We start from the raw sequence: 17,783 nt of genomic DNA, 5'->3' as shown, positions 1-17,783 counted from the left end.
TACCATTCTGATTCCTAGGGAAATCATGATTTTTGATAATAACAATAAAAAACCCCCCGTTCCTGTTTAAACCGCATACTGTTCCAGGGCAGCTTAGTGGGTAATGCAGCCAGAGTTCACCTACAGGACCTCCGTTTGAACCAACTGCAGGTTATAACCTAATTGGCTTCTTTGCCTCAGCTCAGTGTCTCCAGGTCAGGCTATGGATCGCTGCCAAGGCATTAGGGAAACTTGCAGCGGAGTTGCGTGGCCCGAAGATAGACAACTTCAGTTACAAGCGCTGCCTGGCCTGACCCTGATCCTTCACTTGCACGAATATCCTCTGCTTTTTTAAAAGAAGAAAGAAATCCACACTCTCTCCAGATCAAAGCCGATATTTTTCTTTGTCTTGAACGGCATCCGGACAAGGGAAAGGAATGAAAAGATGGGTTCGTTTGTTTGTTTGCTTTTAATTTGAATAAGGATCAGAACTCTGGGAAAAAGTCATAGAAGCTAAATGAAATCGGGGGAAAAATAATGTTTATGATGTAGTGGCTTTGAAGTAATTGGACCCACATGATCAAAGATTTATGATTTCTAGAAAAGAAATAAAAAAATTGGTCTAATAAGTGGGACAGACCCAGAACCATCCCATTATCACAGCTGGAGGAGATTATTCTTAGTATTCATTTGAAGCAAACAAACCAAAAAGAAGTTAATTCTTCAGCGTAAATTTCACTATGGTTGGACTAGATCCATGATGGAACCGGTTTCAGTGGCGCATAAAATCCCTACCTGAACACCAGAGTATTGAAATGAGGGGAGAGGAAAGAGGGACCTACGCTAGACAATGTTTTTTTGAAGAAAAGAGAATTTTTTAATTAAGTCCCCTGAAGAATCTCTCTTGCTTTATTCATTGTTTCTCCTAACTGACTAGATACCCGATGAGCTCTTTTCATGTTTCTTCATGGAAGGGCTCTCTTAATAACCTTCCATTGTTTTTGACTGCTGTATATTAAATAAGTATATTCATTTCTTCAGCAAATCTACTAGTAGATAATTTAAACCTGACTATATTTTGGATTTATATGACCTGCTCGCTATCCTTTTGCCTCAAAATGCCTGGCAAGAACTATTTTTAATAAAAAAAAAAAGTGCTTATAATTGAACAAGCAGGCAAATTAAAATAAAATAATTCATTTTCCACAGGAGTGTAAAATCTGGCCACAAAACAATCACTTGAAGTTGAAATTTTAAAATACTATTCTCAGAAAGTGATTTTTTAACAAGATTTTGGAGTTTTACATTTGGGTGAGAAAAAAGTGCAAACGTTAGTGATTTATTTTTCCTTCTTTTTTACTTTTTTTTTTTTCCCCCAAATTTCCTTTAGCTGCTTCAGAATTTCTAAGAATTTTCTGGCTTTTGGAAAGTGGCCAGAGGAAAGAGGACACTGTCATTTCGTCAGAATCTTAATTTTTCCAAACTAGAGGAATATATGAAAGTTGACAGAATGGACAAATGGAGAGGAATAAGAAAGCAATTAGGTGGAGCCACCTCTGTCCCTGCAAATAAACAAATACAAACCCACCAATAAAAACAAACCAAAAAGCCAAACCACAAGCCATGTTGTTTCAAATGCTTTAAAAAGCACGCAAATGTCAAAAAGGGGAGGAGACATTTTGCGGGGTATTTTTACAGCAATAAAACGCAGGACTTAAAGTGAATTATGGTGCAAAGAATTTTGGGGAAAAAAAATAAAATTATGAACAGTGTTCCAATTTCGCACTTTTCATAAACACTTTTTTCTTCCCTCCATCCTTCTTTCCTTGCACCTCTTTCTCTTTGTACTGATTCTAATGATAGTGATGTTTAGTTTTACAGGATCAGATATACCACAATTTCACCAGTTTATACTGGGACGCTGAGCAGGCCTCCAGCGTTTCATGCCCTGGGGCAGCTCCTATCACAGAGCACTTTCCAGGACAGCATCAGGATGGGTGAGAGGCAGGAGACGGAGCTAGGAGTAGGTCCAGTTTTTGCCCTCATCCCAGAAATTGGCACAGCTGGAAATGAATGCCGATAATAATTTTTTGGCAGCCTCAGCGTCACGTGTAAGTCATATTTGCTAGATGTCGGCACCGATCTCCGCACCAGCTGAGAGGTGAGTTAGGCTCTGTAAATTCCCTGTTTTCCCTAGAAAACAAAAATGGAGAAAATTCTTGGATTGGTGATTGTGAGTGAGGAACAATTGCCGTGACTCTTTCATAAGAATCCTCATGGAAGCCACCAGCAGGACAACTCAAGTCACAATTTGACTAATGGGGAGCGGGTGCCTTTTATAGTCCTTAATCCCATTGTCTGCCAGGTTTGGCAGAAAAGGAGAAGTCGCCATCTCAGCCTGCGCCCTCGACATGGGCGCACTGAGACAGCATCGCCAGGTGCACGTGTAACCGGCTAATATTCATCTGCCACAGATTCCCCTGGATCAGACTAAAATTATCATTCGTTATATTTTGAACATGCCATTTATTAAAGTCATTCACGCTTCTGGGCTGGTAATTTCCTGAGTTCTTGTTAGGAATATATTTTTTTTGGAGTCATTTTGCATCACTTGCAATTTCTGACGCATTCAAATCTTACATTAGGTCCCCAGAGCAAAACCTCCCTGTTGATAGACCTCATCTGACAGCAATCTTGGGAGGGAGCTTTGAAATTCAGGCGCCTGTTTTGAACGCTGGAAAAAGCTGCCCAAGAGATAAGAAAAGAGGAGATAACCGGTAGTTCTCTTAAAAGTGTTTCATGTCGCCCTGAAAATCTCTTGAATATCTTATAAAAGAAAAAAAGAAAAACATGGCAGGAATCAATTCAACTTAAATACCACAGAAAACATTTTCTAGATAAATCCAAGTGCCTGTTAGATACATTCGAGCTGCACACCTCAAATGAATTTTTCCAGTGCATGTTTTTCACTATATGCGTGGGTATGAAATGCTCCATAGATACTCCTGTCATCTTCCACTATCACATTGCAAATATGTTTATGCTTCAGACTTACTGCCTTTTCCTACGGTGAAAATAAATAGCGAATGTTCTTTTCTACTCACCATGTTATGTGTTTTAGAAACTTCCAGAAATAAGTCAGAACAGCAATATTTATGTAGTTAGGCCTGGCATATTTGTGTATATTAGGTAAACATGGTTATTTGGAACCAAGCTGTGCCTGTATGGTTTCTTCATGCTGTTTTGTTGTCTAGAGGCACAACGAGGCCAATTTTTTAGAAGAAAAATGTGCCATATAATTGCCACTTTGTGATGCATTCAGCTAAAATTATGGAAAAAAAAAAAAGAAACTCAGTTCCCCCTTTGATGCATTGTGCTCTTGTTCCACTCGAGCTTTTACGAGCTTTCCAATGCAACTGTCCTGCTCAGTAAGAGAAAATACCTGAATTACATACACAAGTGCACGCAGATACACACATACACGCATACTGATAAGGTTTGTCTAACCCCTGACTTGAGCATGCATTTCAAAAATTGCCACGGAGAAAAGGATATATTTGTTTGAAGGGGAAGAAAAGCGACGCGGTTAAGAAAGGCGCAAGCTGACATGGTAAATAAAAGCAACACAAGTGAAGGCACAATTGGAGCAGGAAATATTTGGGAGATGTGATTCAGCACTTAGGCTGGGAGATTATGTTTAACATGAAGAATGGAAAATGTTAGGCAGCTCCTCCTGCTGTATATTCATTCTAATATGTCAAATGGAAAAATGAGTGACCTAGCTCATTTGAGACCAATGCCACAAAGGGAAATACCGTCTAGTTGCAAGTTTTCACGTATTGCCATTAAAACTGTGTGGAAACTAAAGGACAGTATTATTGGTGCAGTAAATCACTCAATAGATCCACACAATATTCTGTGGCACCAGGATGATTTTTAAAAAGGATGCAATTACGTTTTCTGTAGGGATGTTCGTCAGGACAAAGATGACCCTTTGGAAAACACCTAGTATGGGGTTTTTCTGACATTGTCACAACAGAAACACAATAGCAAGTGCCTCTTTTCACTGCCTGTAGACAATTTATTTATGCAAGAAGAAAATAGGAGTAAGGCAAGGATATTTATGTTTAACATGAAAGAAAAGCCTGGTTCAGGCCAGCACACAGGAAAAATTGCTGAAAATCTGTTCATCGCGGAGAGGTTATCTCTGTAATGCTGCCAAAAGCAGCAAGCCATTGTGTTACCTGTGATGTGATTGCCGCCTGGGTGAAGGGATGGAGTTACCTTGCTCACACCAGTATTTCTGTAAAAACAGTTTGTGCATTTGTGGTGGTTTCTCCTTCTCAGTTTTTCTGGCTTCTTCACCATTCTCCCTTGCAGATCAGATACTGGGAAACGCGTTCAGCATATCTATAGTCTTCCCCAAAATGGCACAGGATGCATTTTCTTCCTGCAGCAGGTTCAGAGTTGGAAGATAACCAGTACCTATGGACTAAAAATTAAGGAACTGTGTGTAAATCTGGAATTTAAATTTAATTCAGTTTTTGACATTTTGTTTCTTTCCACTTTGGGTTGAAAATGCAGAATTTCAAATATTTTGAAAAAACGGATGCCTTGAAAATATTTAGCTTTCAAGGCATCGACATAACCATTTCATGATAAATGCTGAAACCAGACTTTCTGTACTGAAAACATCATTTTAACGCTTTGTGTTGAAAACCAAAATATTCTTTTAATTAAATGTATTTGAAAATTCCTTGTTGAAATTGTAACGCTTTAGTTTCATAATTTTTGAAAATTTTCATACAGATATATTGATACAGCATCATCTCGTTCCACTGTTCAAGGAGAAGAAATCTCTGCATGTGGCAACACATGCCAGAGGATATGTAATTTAAACCCAAAATATTAACTTTAATCAGAACGCTGAAGTCAAGGTGAAAGAGGAACATCTGATGGCTGATACATAAATAAGAATAAAATTAAGTGAGACTCCATTTTATAACCAGTCATTAGGACTCTAGTCAGAGCTGGTAAAACTTGCAAGCTGTTTCAGCTGAAACGAAATGACATTCCTCCCATGACTTTTTTCTGAAATCTTGCAGTAAGTTACACTAATTTAATTTCATATGAAAATGAAATTCCCCTGAGTCCAGAACGCAGCTCAAAGCACATCCTCATCTCTTGTCACAAGATGTCCAAGTTACAAATTATGTAGACATGAAAAACCATCACGCTAGTTCTAGTTTCAACAACTGGAAATTTCTCCTGATGGCTGGACTCTGACCACAAAGAAATATGTCAATACACCTTTCTACTGAAAGAATCAATCTTTCATAAACAGAGACTTTTTTCCTTCTCTAATTACCTTTTCCAAATGTGAGAAATAAGAATCCTTTCGACTCCTTGCCATTGGACAGAAGCGGTAGGCATGTTTTATTTTTGTAGGGAGGATGGCTTGAGCTGTCTGCCAGTAGTTTCACAACCCACTTTAGATCAGCCACATCAAGGAAAACTTATGTTCAAATTATATTTCATATTTCAAGAGACAAGGTTTACGATACCTCTTGTTCACAGGTGGTCAGTTCAAGGACTCATTAGAAGTTATACAAGTTTCCTATTGATAAATATGTGGAAATTATAGTCAAACTGTCTTAAGAAGTCACAACCATTAAAGAACATGTGCCGCATTAAAGGGAAATAACAAATTATTATTTAATGAGACGACTAGTCTTGCTATTGTTGCTTTATTTTCAAGTAACACTGAAATAGGCTCCCTGGTGTTTGTAGTTTCTGGCTATCTTTTTTTTCTCCTCATTATTAATTCTTTTTTTCTGCATGCTAATCAGCCAAAGTGCTATGTGTTTGGAAGACTGATTTTTATACTTCATTCCCTTTGGATTTAAGGGTTACTCGTAGGCCTAGCCAAAGACTTAGGCAGTAGGCAAAGGCAACGGCACACCCCATGACCACCGCAACACACCCTCACATGCGGAGTTTATGTGACTGTTACACCTCCAGGTTAAAGTTCATGGGGGATTTCCATAAATCCAATGGGTAATGCGCCAAATAAGATTAGAGAAGACTTCACATTATTGCACAGTCCAATGAAAATATCATCTGCTAAGCTCCTTCTGGTGGCGACTGGAAGTAGGTAGCTAATACTGGCAGGTGTTTGTCTCAGGGGCAAAGAGATGGCAGGTGCACCTGCTTACGCCCCTGCAGAAAGTGGGAGCAGCTATCGTAACTTCACCTCCGGCAATGTCTTCAGTAAAAATGCAGTTTTTAAGAGCTGAAATTCTGATCGTTGCCCTGTTGTGTCATAGTCTTTTCTCTACTTTTGATTACATTATGTTTAATCTCACCCTGGTTTACGTTCCCAAATGTATCTTTATTCAGAATTCTGTTTAAATTTATCTAACTGTACTTTCATATGCTACGTAATTCCTAACATTATATTTTCACATGCAGAATCGCATTAACAAATGGAGCAGGTGGATTTTTGCATCTGATCTGTGCCTGTTTCGTTTATACACATATTTTTCTTTCAAACCTTGACCTGCATGAAAAGAAGAGGGAAGAGTGAATTTTGATACCTACATCCTGGCGCTTACACAATAATCATTCAATATGTTTGTATTGGAGAATAAAGCAAAATGAATTTTTTTTGTTCCATGAGGCAATAGTAGAGGAAGCCTTAAAGGGGCAGGTGCATTTGCATTCTGTATTTGTCTCCTTCATAAATGCGGTTAACTAATTGCCTCTCCTTTCATCAGTTCTCAATCCTTTGTCCCTGAACACAAGCAGAATCAGATTCTGATACCATCACTGAACTTGATGAGCACCTGACTCCATTAGTCATCCTCTTGAACTCAATGGTCCAGGTTCTCAAATGGTACCAATCAGCGTAGCCCATTCCCATAATCAAAAGAGCTAACCTAAGGAGATGATTTGTGGAATAAGGTCCTACATGGTGAGAATAAGGAAATCTGAATCATAATGTTACAAAATTCTACGACGTATCTTCATCCATAAAGCCTTAAAAAAGTGAAGTAGGAATAAATACTTTAGGAACAATTAGCTGTGTAATATTGTTTGATGCAACACGATCTGTAGTTCTGTTCAGGAGTAGAAATTAATATATATAACACACAGAAGTTTACACAATTATTCTAAATCAGTTAACCCATTTAAAGATTTTTCCAAGAACAGACAGTGACTTTTTTCAACGTGGTCATTATTCACAATTGTCGACTAACAAACGCAATCCTTGCTGTTACTTGGGAATAACCCTAAATGTTACTTGTGATCTGTAAATTGTGAGTATTGCGTATAGTGACACTCCTGTGAGATGTATGACAGATGCAAATAAATAGTACTGTTACAGCAGCCTGTCTACATGGACCTTACCTTTATAAACTGCCATGTTTGCATAAAAAAAGGTTTTGTTTCATTGCAGAACAAACCTGGCTTCTTGCTGCCCACTGGCTGATAGCTTCTAACGGTCCCAGAAATACAGCTGCAGTAATGTTTACAAAAAGTTGAATGGATCTGGCTGAATACAAGATCCTGTCTAGAAGTGACCAAAAGCAAAATTTTGGAGTTGCAATAAAGGAACAGAGCCCGAGCCTTAATGCTCTGATGTCGACATGGAGGAATGATGAATTTCCACAGTTGGTGTACAGAAGTGATGTCCCCAACCACGGCCTTGGCAATCGGTCAGACCTCAGAGTAAATTAATGCAGTCTACAGCTGTTCTAAATTTTACCAAAACAAAAAACTTAAAAAAAAAAAGCGTGTATCCCATTTCTGGCGTGATTTTCATTTGCTTGTTCTCCTCCTGGCTCACTGCCATTTGCCTTCCAGTGACTCTGTTATAACAAGGAGGCATGGAAAACATCTCTCATCTCTACTTCCCCCAGATCTTTAACAGTACAGCGGTTGGGGAACATGTGCAGAAAGTGAGAGATCGGATTTTAGTCTCTGCAGGCTGAGGAAGAAACAGTCTTCAGAGCTCCCTTACGAAATGTCCAGAATATGGCTGTTGTCCCTGAGGCTAACGGCCAGCAGTCTCCAGCTCATACGTAGGGTATGGAGCTTCTAGGTAAGCAGCAAAGACACGGTAGCGCTCGCTCAAGTTACAGTCACGTGTCCTGCAGTAAGGAGTCCATCCGCTCGTGTTTATAACTTACACAGTACACTATGCAATTCAACTTGCTTGACTTCTCTGGAAACACAGCTAATCCAGCACGGAGTGTTTGTAAAAGACCAACCTGATGCACGGTGAGGAAATGCTGTAAAAATAGTGTTCTGCTCTTTGCAGCTACTTCCAAAAGTACCATCCTATCAGTGAAAGTGGGAAAGGTCTGCTAAGGTGATACATCCCACACCGGCCAGAGATGTAGGTTCAAGAGGGATAGGATGAACTTTATAAAACACTTTTAATCTTTGGCCTTTAAGCAGCATAGCCAACAACAGGTTCACATCAGGATAGTGGCATTAGCCAAGACAAGTTTACAAATCCCTGAGTGTGCTTCCATCATCCTGAGCTTGAGATATCTGTCAGTCCATAGCAGATGCTGCTGTTGCCGTGCATGTGTCATGTTACTGAAACCCCTAGATAATGATTACGACCGATTATACAAGATGCCATGTTCCTTAATCATATCACTTACATTTCTGCTGAACGGCAGTGACAAGGTTTTGAAAGGAGAAGATCACAGCTGTCCAATAAAAAAAAATCAGATAAAACAGACAGTGTTTGCAGACAGAAGATTATGCTAACCTGAAAAGTAGCTTTAGTGCTGTTGATTTTTGCACTCTTCCTCACTGAGCTGAGCCCTCATTCATCCTCTCTGTTTGGCATCGCAGCTGAAATGGAGGTGGCTGATGCACAAGCAGGTATAGTTCTGATTTTTTTTTTTTTCACATGGCTTATTTACAATTCTCTGTTCTTCAAGTGAGCATTTGATTGTTTGGTATTTTTTTTGGGTTTGTGGTTTTTTTTTTTTCCCCTCACCAAGATTACAGGTCTCAGAGTACCAGGAACTGAATACCAGTTGCGATGCAGACAGCTGGAGTGAGAAAATCCCCTCCTTGCCCTAGGGTAACCCCAGCTCTAAACTGAAGACATTCCCCCCTTCATATGCTGGCTCATTTTGGAGTCTCTCGTGTGCAGAGACTGCCAACTCTCCTGAATTAAATGCAATGCATTGCGATATGAGTTACTGCCTACTAATGACTGAGCGAAACCAGTGTATTAATTTAAGTAAAGAGTTCAAGCGGGGTTCCAGGAACGAAGAGCCGTGTGCCCTACTAACAAAGCTATCTAGTTCAGCGCACAATCTGAACTATGCAAAAGAAAGAACCTTATACTTTTAAGCAGTTATAATGCAGTACTACACCACTTATAGAGTTTTCGGTGGAAAAGTCAGATGTAATTACTGTTTGACACAAAGGGATTTTTTTTTCCTAGCTCTGCCGACGTTCTATTTTAAATAATTAAAAGTATAATTTAAAACTTAAATTGATCATTTCAATAGACCTGATCCTGTCCTCAGAGGGAGACACTTGTGTCATTGTTAAACTGTTGATCAGCCCAGTGTCACTGTTTCTCCTTCATCAGAACATGTACCATCAGATCTATAATTCTTTTGCGCTTGTGATGGCAGAGCTCCAACATGGGTGCAGTTTGACCCAGGTTAAGCAGATTTAGCTAAATGCATAAATTGTTCACATTCTGTCATGTGAACGATATAGGCCTTGAGCCAGTGTTGGGAATATAACTGATAGCCCACCCAATGATGAAGGTAATGTATGTATGCAAATTTTCTTAGACTCATGTGCCTGGGCACTACTCTCTTCGACTCCTAATTGTCCAAAGGGGGTACATGGGTTAAAACCATGTCTTTGATTTTTATGAAAGTTTAGATGACTGTGCATTCTGGCATTAACATTTATAGAAAGCAAATTTGAAGGCTATGCAACTCACTGAAAGTGTGCTTCCAATTTCCTTTTGGGTTTTCTGGCCCATTTCCACTGATAAAATCACATGGAGAATAAGTCCATAAACCAACTAAGAATAAGTCAAGTGGTTTTCAAGGTATAAACCACAGACCCAACAGGATGCCAATGACCCCCAGAGGCAAGGTTCTTTCCCCTGGATTTCTTGCACCATTCCATGGAGTCTGGTTTCCTGTGCCCCCCTGTCCACTGGCAGCTTTGGTGGAGTTGTGCTATCAGAGATGTCCTCCAATACCTGTACTACCTTTTCAGACTAATTTTTATCAGTGCACAAGGGACTGATATTTATTCACAGGCCAGAACTTTAAGAAAACAGATCTGAGCCCTGAAAGTATCATTAATTTGTGCCTTAAACTATCATTTTAAACTATTAGTTGTTGAACTAATAGTTCACCGAGTTTCAGTCTCCAGGATTTTCTGTTCTACACAAGTCATTAAAGAAACTTCTTTGGGAAATGTCCAAGTCATAATGTGAGCATCTCATTTTAAATACTAAACCTATGTTTAACCTGTGATAAACATTAAACCAATCCCTCTCATAATCAATGTTCCACATGATGGAGATTTTCTCCTTTTCCCTTTAGAATACCCTTGACTCTGGATACTGGACTTCACTAAAAATCAGGAATATGTATGTAAATTAAGATATATAGCCGTATAATCGTTGCTAAGTTATACTCTCCTAAACAAAGTAAGATGGTTGCCTAGGGTTTGCCTAAACCCCCTAAGATGACTTCCATGGCCCATATGTGACCACATGTGGTATAAATAAAATGGAAGTATAAAAGAGAGAGAGATAAACATATAATTAAAAACAGCATAACAAACACTTGTGCTCATTCATTTTAATGACTGTATGCTCCAGTTTATAGAGCAGTTGCAGATCCATGCCGTAATAGCTGTGTTGACCACATGCCATAAAATACATCAGTGTAGGCTGGGTCCAAATTATTCAATACTTGTAATAAATCTATCCCATTAACTGGATAAATATGCACAAGCAACAACTCTGGAGATAATGCTGGAAAGTGGCATGTTGTTATTTAGCAGCAATGCTAGCTAGTGGGACCTGATAAATAGTAATACTACTGCCTTTTATTAAGAAACAAACAAACAAAACAGATTAGTTTAGCTTTTAAGATCTCATAACTATGTCTTTCCTTCCGTTATCTGTAATTTGAACTGAGAAAGAGATTGTGGCCTTGAAAGCTTCAATTCTGATTACTTTTTTGTAAGCCTAATAAAAGGCATCAGTCGTACCATTTATTTGTGGAAATGAAATCTTCATATATTGAAGGTCAATTTTAGTTGAACTAATATAATCAGTAAAAGTCAAGGTTCCTTTACCATTAAAATTGTCCATGCTATGAGTCTTTTGATATTCTATGCTTAACCTTGAATCATGCTGTGTATGTTGTATGAAGGGAGGATAGTGAATTCACGTTACAGTATAATGACTGAGTCATCTTGGCCTTGATTTTCAGCTGGGTAAAGCAGATATCCAACAAATACAAGACTTCTTTAAAATTATTTGAAATTAATACACTCTTGAAGTACTTCCTCTCACCTCGGAATAAGCAGCAGGTCATCGAAAGTCTACAAACAGCTTTTAGTTACAGTTTTATGAAATATTTATTATCACTCCTGAATATATTTCTTAAAGTTGAAAGATGGTTACATATAACTAGAGCAAGTATTGATATTGAGAAACGCTTTGAGGTTTGCACAGAAGAAATCACACGATAATTAAATATTTACTGCAGTCTGCGATCAAAATGCTCCCACCACTGCGGGCTGGCTGGCTCTTCCAGGCGTAGAGCCCTCCATTATCATGCCGAAAGCCGTCACGCTGGGCCAGCCGGGAGAAGAACTTGTGTAAGCAGTTCGCTGCTCGCAGTTTGAGTACGAGAAGTAGCACCTGGACTGCCCTGTTTCTGCCACCTCAGCTGAGAGGAGGGCAAACCGAGGGTACGTGGGCTGCTTTGCAAGGACTAGCGGGGCAAAGCTCGTCAGAAGATACGCTGGCTAAGGAGCTTATAGATTATGCCTTCGGAAGGTGCATTCTCCTTGGGAAAAGGGAGCGGAATAGCATTAGGCAGGATGTTGTATTATTTTGTAAAGATGCAAAATCTGCAATCTGGGCGCCAGGGTTGAGAGCTAGAGTTCCCTTTGGATAGAACATGCCTAAACTTGAGCTTAATTTTATTTAACATCCAAACTAATTAAACGCACATGTGCCTTCAAGCTCTCTGGAGTGTACTGTGGAAAAGAAGCAAGTTGTCCCACTGTTTGTGATCCTCACTTAAAGTGCAGAAAAGTCATTCGCAACCCTCTGTCCCATCTAGCCCATGACGCTGTGAGGGAAACATGGATCAGAAAAGATGGTCAGAAGCTGGCTCTTGAAAGATGATGTTGCAAGTGTCTAAGGGATACTTCATCCACCTGTGACCTGAAGACAATGCACAAGCCAAAACCATGCTGGGTTCAGTTATAAAAGACTCTTGGACCTGTGCTTCACTTAGTAAACTAATCATAGTACCAAGGTAGTTACTTACGGAGAAACAGATCTTTGAGATACATTGTCTCGTGGTTTTAGTATTCAGATGAATCAGTAACAAAATCATTTCTCCAGCTAGCCGACAGGGTACTTGAAAGATAGTCCACACATTTTGTATTCATAAGGTGCTCTGCTCAGTAGATAGCTGAGGACATGATTGGTAGACAGGACTTTCTAGACCCAATTCTGGCAATGAAAATGGCAGAGCAGCTTTATGATCGTTCTGCAGCTCCAGAAGATGTAAATCTGAGTCCTCTCCTTGATTTGTTCCAAAAGCTTTCCCTCTCTCTACCTCTTCTCTTTTCAGTACAACTATAAAATAGGTATTTGATCACTTACATTGAGGAATGAAAAGGCAAAATAGCATGACACTGCCAGCTCCGGCTCAGGGCAGGGTCAAGCTGGATGGAAGCTGTGCATGAAGGACATCAACTGGAAAGCACTCGCAGGGCAGGAGCTCGTCACAAGCATGAGTACCGCCTCGTTTTTAAAACAAAGGTTTAATTAAAGAATACACTCAAATTAGTTGGCTCAGAGACGTGTTAAAAGCATCACATGCAAAACTGCCAAAAGTGAGCAGCAGTGCAGGTTTGCAGCAGTGCCACGCTGCTTACTCCAGTGGAATGAGTTCTGATTTTGATCTGTGTCAATGAGATTACACTGAGGCCCGCGTCTTATCTCTCTGGAACTGGATATCTGGAGATGACTTAAAAATATCTATTTTGTGTTTCTAAAGCAGTCCTGCACCAAGATAGAGTTTGAAGGATTTACCTGCTGAAAGACCTGAAGAAAAGATGTACAATGGGAAGTGAAAACTAGATATAAAAATAATCAAGGATGTACAGGCTGGAAGGGTCTTTCTATTCACGATCATTCTGTTCCAGCAAAAGCAATTTTTAACCAGTGGATTCCTTAATTTATTTTTTTTTCTTTTTTAAAAGCCATTCCTGTTCCCCCGAGAAAATTATTAACTAGAAGCAAAGGATATGTTTGGTTTGGTTTTTTTTTAATAAGTATTGATTATCCAGTTCGGAATTTTAACTTTCTTTTCAAAGTTTCAAGTTTAATGACAGGTCAGAAGAATTCTCAACTGCAAACCCCCACGCTGGCAAACAAAAGTTTCTGATGCAGAACTGAGAGGACTGTTACCGGCCACATAAAACAAACTCTTTAAAACCTTGTTTCAAAACGGTTCAAACTGATTCTTTTTTTTTCCCCCCGAATATCAGCACTAAACAAGAGGCAGTGTCAGGCAGTCTATAAATAGAGCAGTACAGTATGAACTTTTGAACTGTGAAATCTGGGGGATGTAATCTTCCTGCTAAACAGAGGCTTACAGCAGATATTAAATGCTCTGATAGGAACTTCGCCAGTGTTTGAAGTGTCTACTAGAGGAAGGGAAATTGTGAATTGCTGTTAGCACTGCGTGCCGGGGTGGTAGCTTTAAGGTTGTTTCAGAATCACTCAAACTAGCTGAATGAGTCGGTTTGGCGATTTTTCTGTGTGCGTGTTTGTGCATAAACATGCTGCGGCCAAACGGTTTACCAGCATTAGATGTCTAAAAAAAAAAAAAAGTCTTTGGATCCAGAACAATTAATTTAGCAGACATTGAGATGTTATGACACACTCCTTAAGCAATGGATTCCTTGGAAGGATCAGCCTGTATTACTGTTTGCATCACTTTTAGTGGAGCAATGCTGATTTTCATCAGCTGAGAGTCTGTCCCATGGGAAGTACCACCGATGAGAGTTTACAGCAATTTCCCTGGTGCTGTCGAGTTCCTGCCCTCCAGGCTTTGAGCATGCACAGGACAGTCCCCCCTTGTACACAAGAAGTAGCTGAAAAGCAACGTCACTTCCCAATATAACTGTTACGCTATAAATTAACGTTCACGTCATGGCTAAATCCTCGTAGCAGTTGTGCCGTATGAAGAAGCTGCTTTTCAGATGCGGGTGTGCAGCCTGGGCAGTGTGTGGGGAGGGGGAATGGAGACCCCTCAGCCCATGCTGGGCTCCAGGTGCTTATAAAATGGAGAGGCATGTGTAACACTTTTTTTTTTTCTGGTAGCACCCGCGTGTGTTTGGAGTGTTTTAGCTGTTGATGTCTTCAAGCAACCACCACAGCCACCAGTTGGACTAGAAGCGCCCAAACTACCTGACTCCAGGAGCTGGGATTCTAAGAAAAACCACCAGCATCGTGTGGATATTCAGGAAAATCACATCGGCAGGTGGTTTTCCAGGGGCTGGAATGACCAAGGATGCTGCGACCAAACAGAAGAGGAGCAACCACAGCAAGGGGCCACAATGGGATGGAGGTCCTTCCAGATGGGGCCAACCACCAAGTAAGAACACCCCCTGCCTGCTCCCACAGCTGCCATTTGGGGGAGTGTGGGGGCTTTTAGCCACAGCCCGGCCCTGCCCTACCATAAGAGGGCGGGAATGAAGGCCCCGGGTTTGGCTGCTGGTGGGGTGGGTTGTTGTGGTGCTCCCTCATGAGTGGGAGCAGCTGTGGAGCTCACCAGGGCCTCATTAGGGCTGGGGTGTGTTCTCCTCCCATCAGTCTCCAACGTGAGAGTCTACAAGTATTTCAGAGAAGGACACCTTCCCGCAAGGCCTGGTCTCGCCTGTGGAGAGATGCTGATCCGAGGGCAGCAGACACGTGAGTAAACTGAAGGCTACCAAGGCCTTTGGTCCCTCTCGGTTGCCTGAGGGTTTGAGTGTGCCAGGGCCATTGCTGGGGGCTCTGGGGAGGGTAGGCTGGGGGTGCTGAGGGCTTTCCCAAAGCCAACAGCACATTTGGGAGCCCCCTTTCTTGAAATATCCATTTTTTTGTTGTTGTGGAAATCACTCTGTGTGGTGGTGGGGTTTTAAACCTTAATGGCCGTCACACAGCTGGCAGGAGTTGGGGTTGTTGGTGGTCCTTCAGGCCGCTGGTGTGGCAGAGACAAACGTCTGTGGTTTTAAGTTGGCTGTGTCTTAGTGGTGATTTCTTCACCCTATTGTACAAGTGTTTGGGTTGTGTTTTCTGCTGGACTCTTTGAGCCTGGCTCTGTGAGTCACGGTGGTGTTTGCAGTGGCCCTGTGCTATGGAGGTGCGTGCCTTGCCCTGGCAGCGAGCGCATCTGCCACCCACACAGCTTGTGGGTTAAAATGATCGTGAGCATCTTGAAAGAGGCGTTTGTTGGTGCAGTTTCTCAAGTTGTTCCTTTGCCTTTGTAAACTGAAGCTTCTTGATAAAGGCCAGCATGAGTAAGGATCTTCACCTCATTGTATAGGTGGACCAAGAAGTGACTTCTGACTGGTACGACAGTGTCGTTTGGGTGCTGAGTTTTCTTGGTGGCCTACAAGTGGAAAACAAGCCAGATGCGACACCATCGTGCCTAAATTTATGCTTTGGAAATTAGGAGGGACCTCCACAGGCCTCTGAAATATGGCCCTGAGAACCCAACGCTGTTGTCCCCAGTGAATTTGCCATTTAAATTGCTAGAGACAGAGGTTTCACTTACTTTGCTTCTGTAGATGGACTAATATATTGATTTTTTTTTTTGCTATCTTTCTTTTTAAACCTGAAGGAAAAATTCAAATAAAGCCTAATTACATCTCTCTGTTTCTGAACAGTTTTGGAAATTGCAGAGCAATCAATATTAAGTACACTTTACACCAATTTAGAGACCTATTCTGTCCAGACACGTGCTTTATAGAGCTCTGATTTTTGTGTAATTTAGGCTGAAAAGTAGGGTAATGTGGTTTTTCCAATTAGCTTATGTTAAGTCAGTGTTCTTCCACCTGAATATTTTTAATAGCTTCGTTTTTAAAAGCATGCGTGTATATGTCCAAAGGAGGCGAATAAAAAGGAAGATAATCTTTTCAGAAGGATGAAAGACAAGTGGATTAATGCAGAGTTTGAGATTTTGTGAGAAATTCAGGCGCACAGGCTAGTGCTGCAGGGAGAGCTTCTACTTGTGAAACTGTCACTTGTTAATTAAGTTAATGTCTACGGTGCTCTGAAAATGTAAAGCACTATGTAAGTGCTAAGTATTATTATTAATGATGCCAATTTTGACAGGTTTACTAGAATAGGCTTTGCAGTACAATATAAGCTAATGTTTTAATGCTTTACTAATTTACAATGAAACTGTTAAAAATAAAGTGGGAATAGAAGGCCAGCAAAGGCCAACAGACTAGATGGAGTCCCTCATTTGGTGTTCTCTGCAAGCGCTGCCTGGGAATAAGGTTAAATCAAAGAGAACAGGGAGCTGTCTTACCATCTTCTAGAACTCTTCAGGGAAAACCTCAGGTGTATGATGGGCCGCACCAGCTTATTGTGACTTTCAGTTGTCCCGTTAGGAGATCTGTTGGCCCTCAATAGATGTAACAGAAAGCGTTATAGCCATATGGCCAGTGTGCCCTGCCCGTTGCCTGTAGACTCATTCCTGTCACAGATGACAAAAGGGGAATGGGGTAAGATGTCAGCCCTATGTACCCTAAGAGTGCTTCCTGCTCTAAGGGAAATCCCCCCTGGCCAATTAAATGGTATTTTGGCCCTTGCCTTTCTTGCCCTAAAGGGTTGCAAAAGGAAAGAGGTGTTTCTGGTGTGGGCTATATTGGTATTAGTGCCGCAATAGGTGCGGGAGAGCTGGTCAGTGATATATATAAAAGCACATATGCAAAAAGTGAATAAATTATCTTTCACAGTTCATTGGGTTCTAGTAGTTTGCACGTCATTTGGATACAGAAGCATAGCTGCATGGAGGTATCTGACCCAGTAAATGGAATAGTTTCCTCAATGTCTTGAGCACATTTCCTTTAATAATTGTAGGCAATGCTTTTTCTCTGAGGAAAGCTATCAAATATGACCTGTAAAGGAGACAGCCTAATCTTCAGATGTTTTTCGTAGATGCTCTTTAAATTATTTTTTCATTACCAGGCTTAATTCTCTCCTGTCTCGATGGCTTCTAACTGCTGTAAGACATTGCAAAGTACAGAACGAGGACTGTAGCATTCAAAACTCGATTGCTTTTATGCAGATGTCTCTTTCTATTTGTCCCCTTTCAAACTTAAAATAATTTCCTGAGAAGTCAAGTCCAGTACATGTTCCACTAGCATGGGCAGGGCAAGGGTCTGTTTAGTTTAATGGCTGCAAGAGAAATTTATGGATTCTTTTGCAGTTTGGCTTGGTTCTGCTAATGTGTCGAGAGTGCACGCACACACACACCTACGCTCAA

This window comes from Rissa tridactyla, chromosome 9, assembly GCF_028500815.1.
Source record: "Rissa tridactyla isolate bRisTri1 chromosome 9, bRisTri1.patW.cur.20221130, whole genome shotgun sequence".
In the NCBI taxonomy this organism is placed as follows: domain Eukaryota; kingdom Metazoa; phylum Chordata; class Aves; order Charadriiformes; family Laridae; genus Rissa; species Rissa tridactyla.
The sequence above is the reverse complement of the archived record's forward strand: the minus strand, read 5'-3'. Positions refer to the sequence as shown.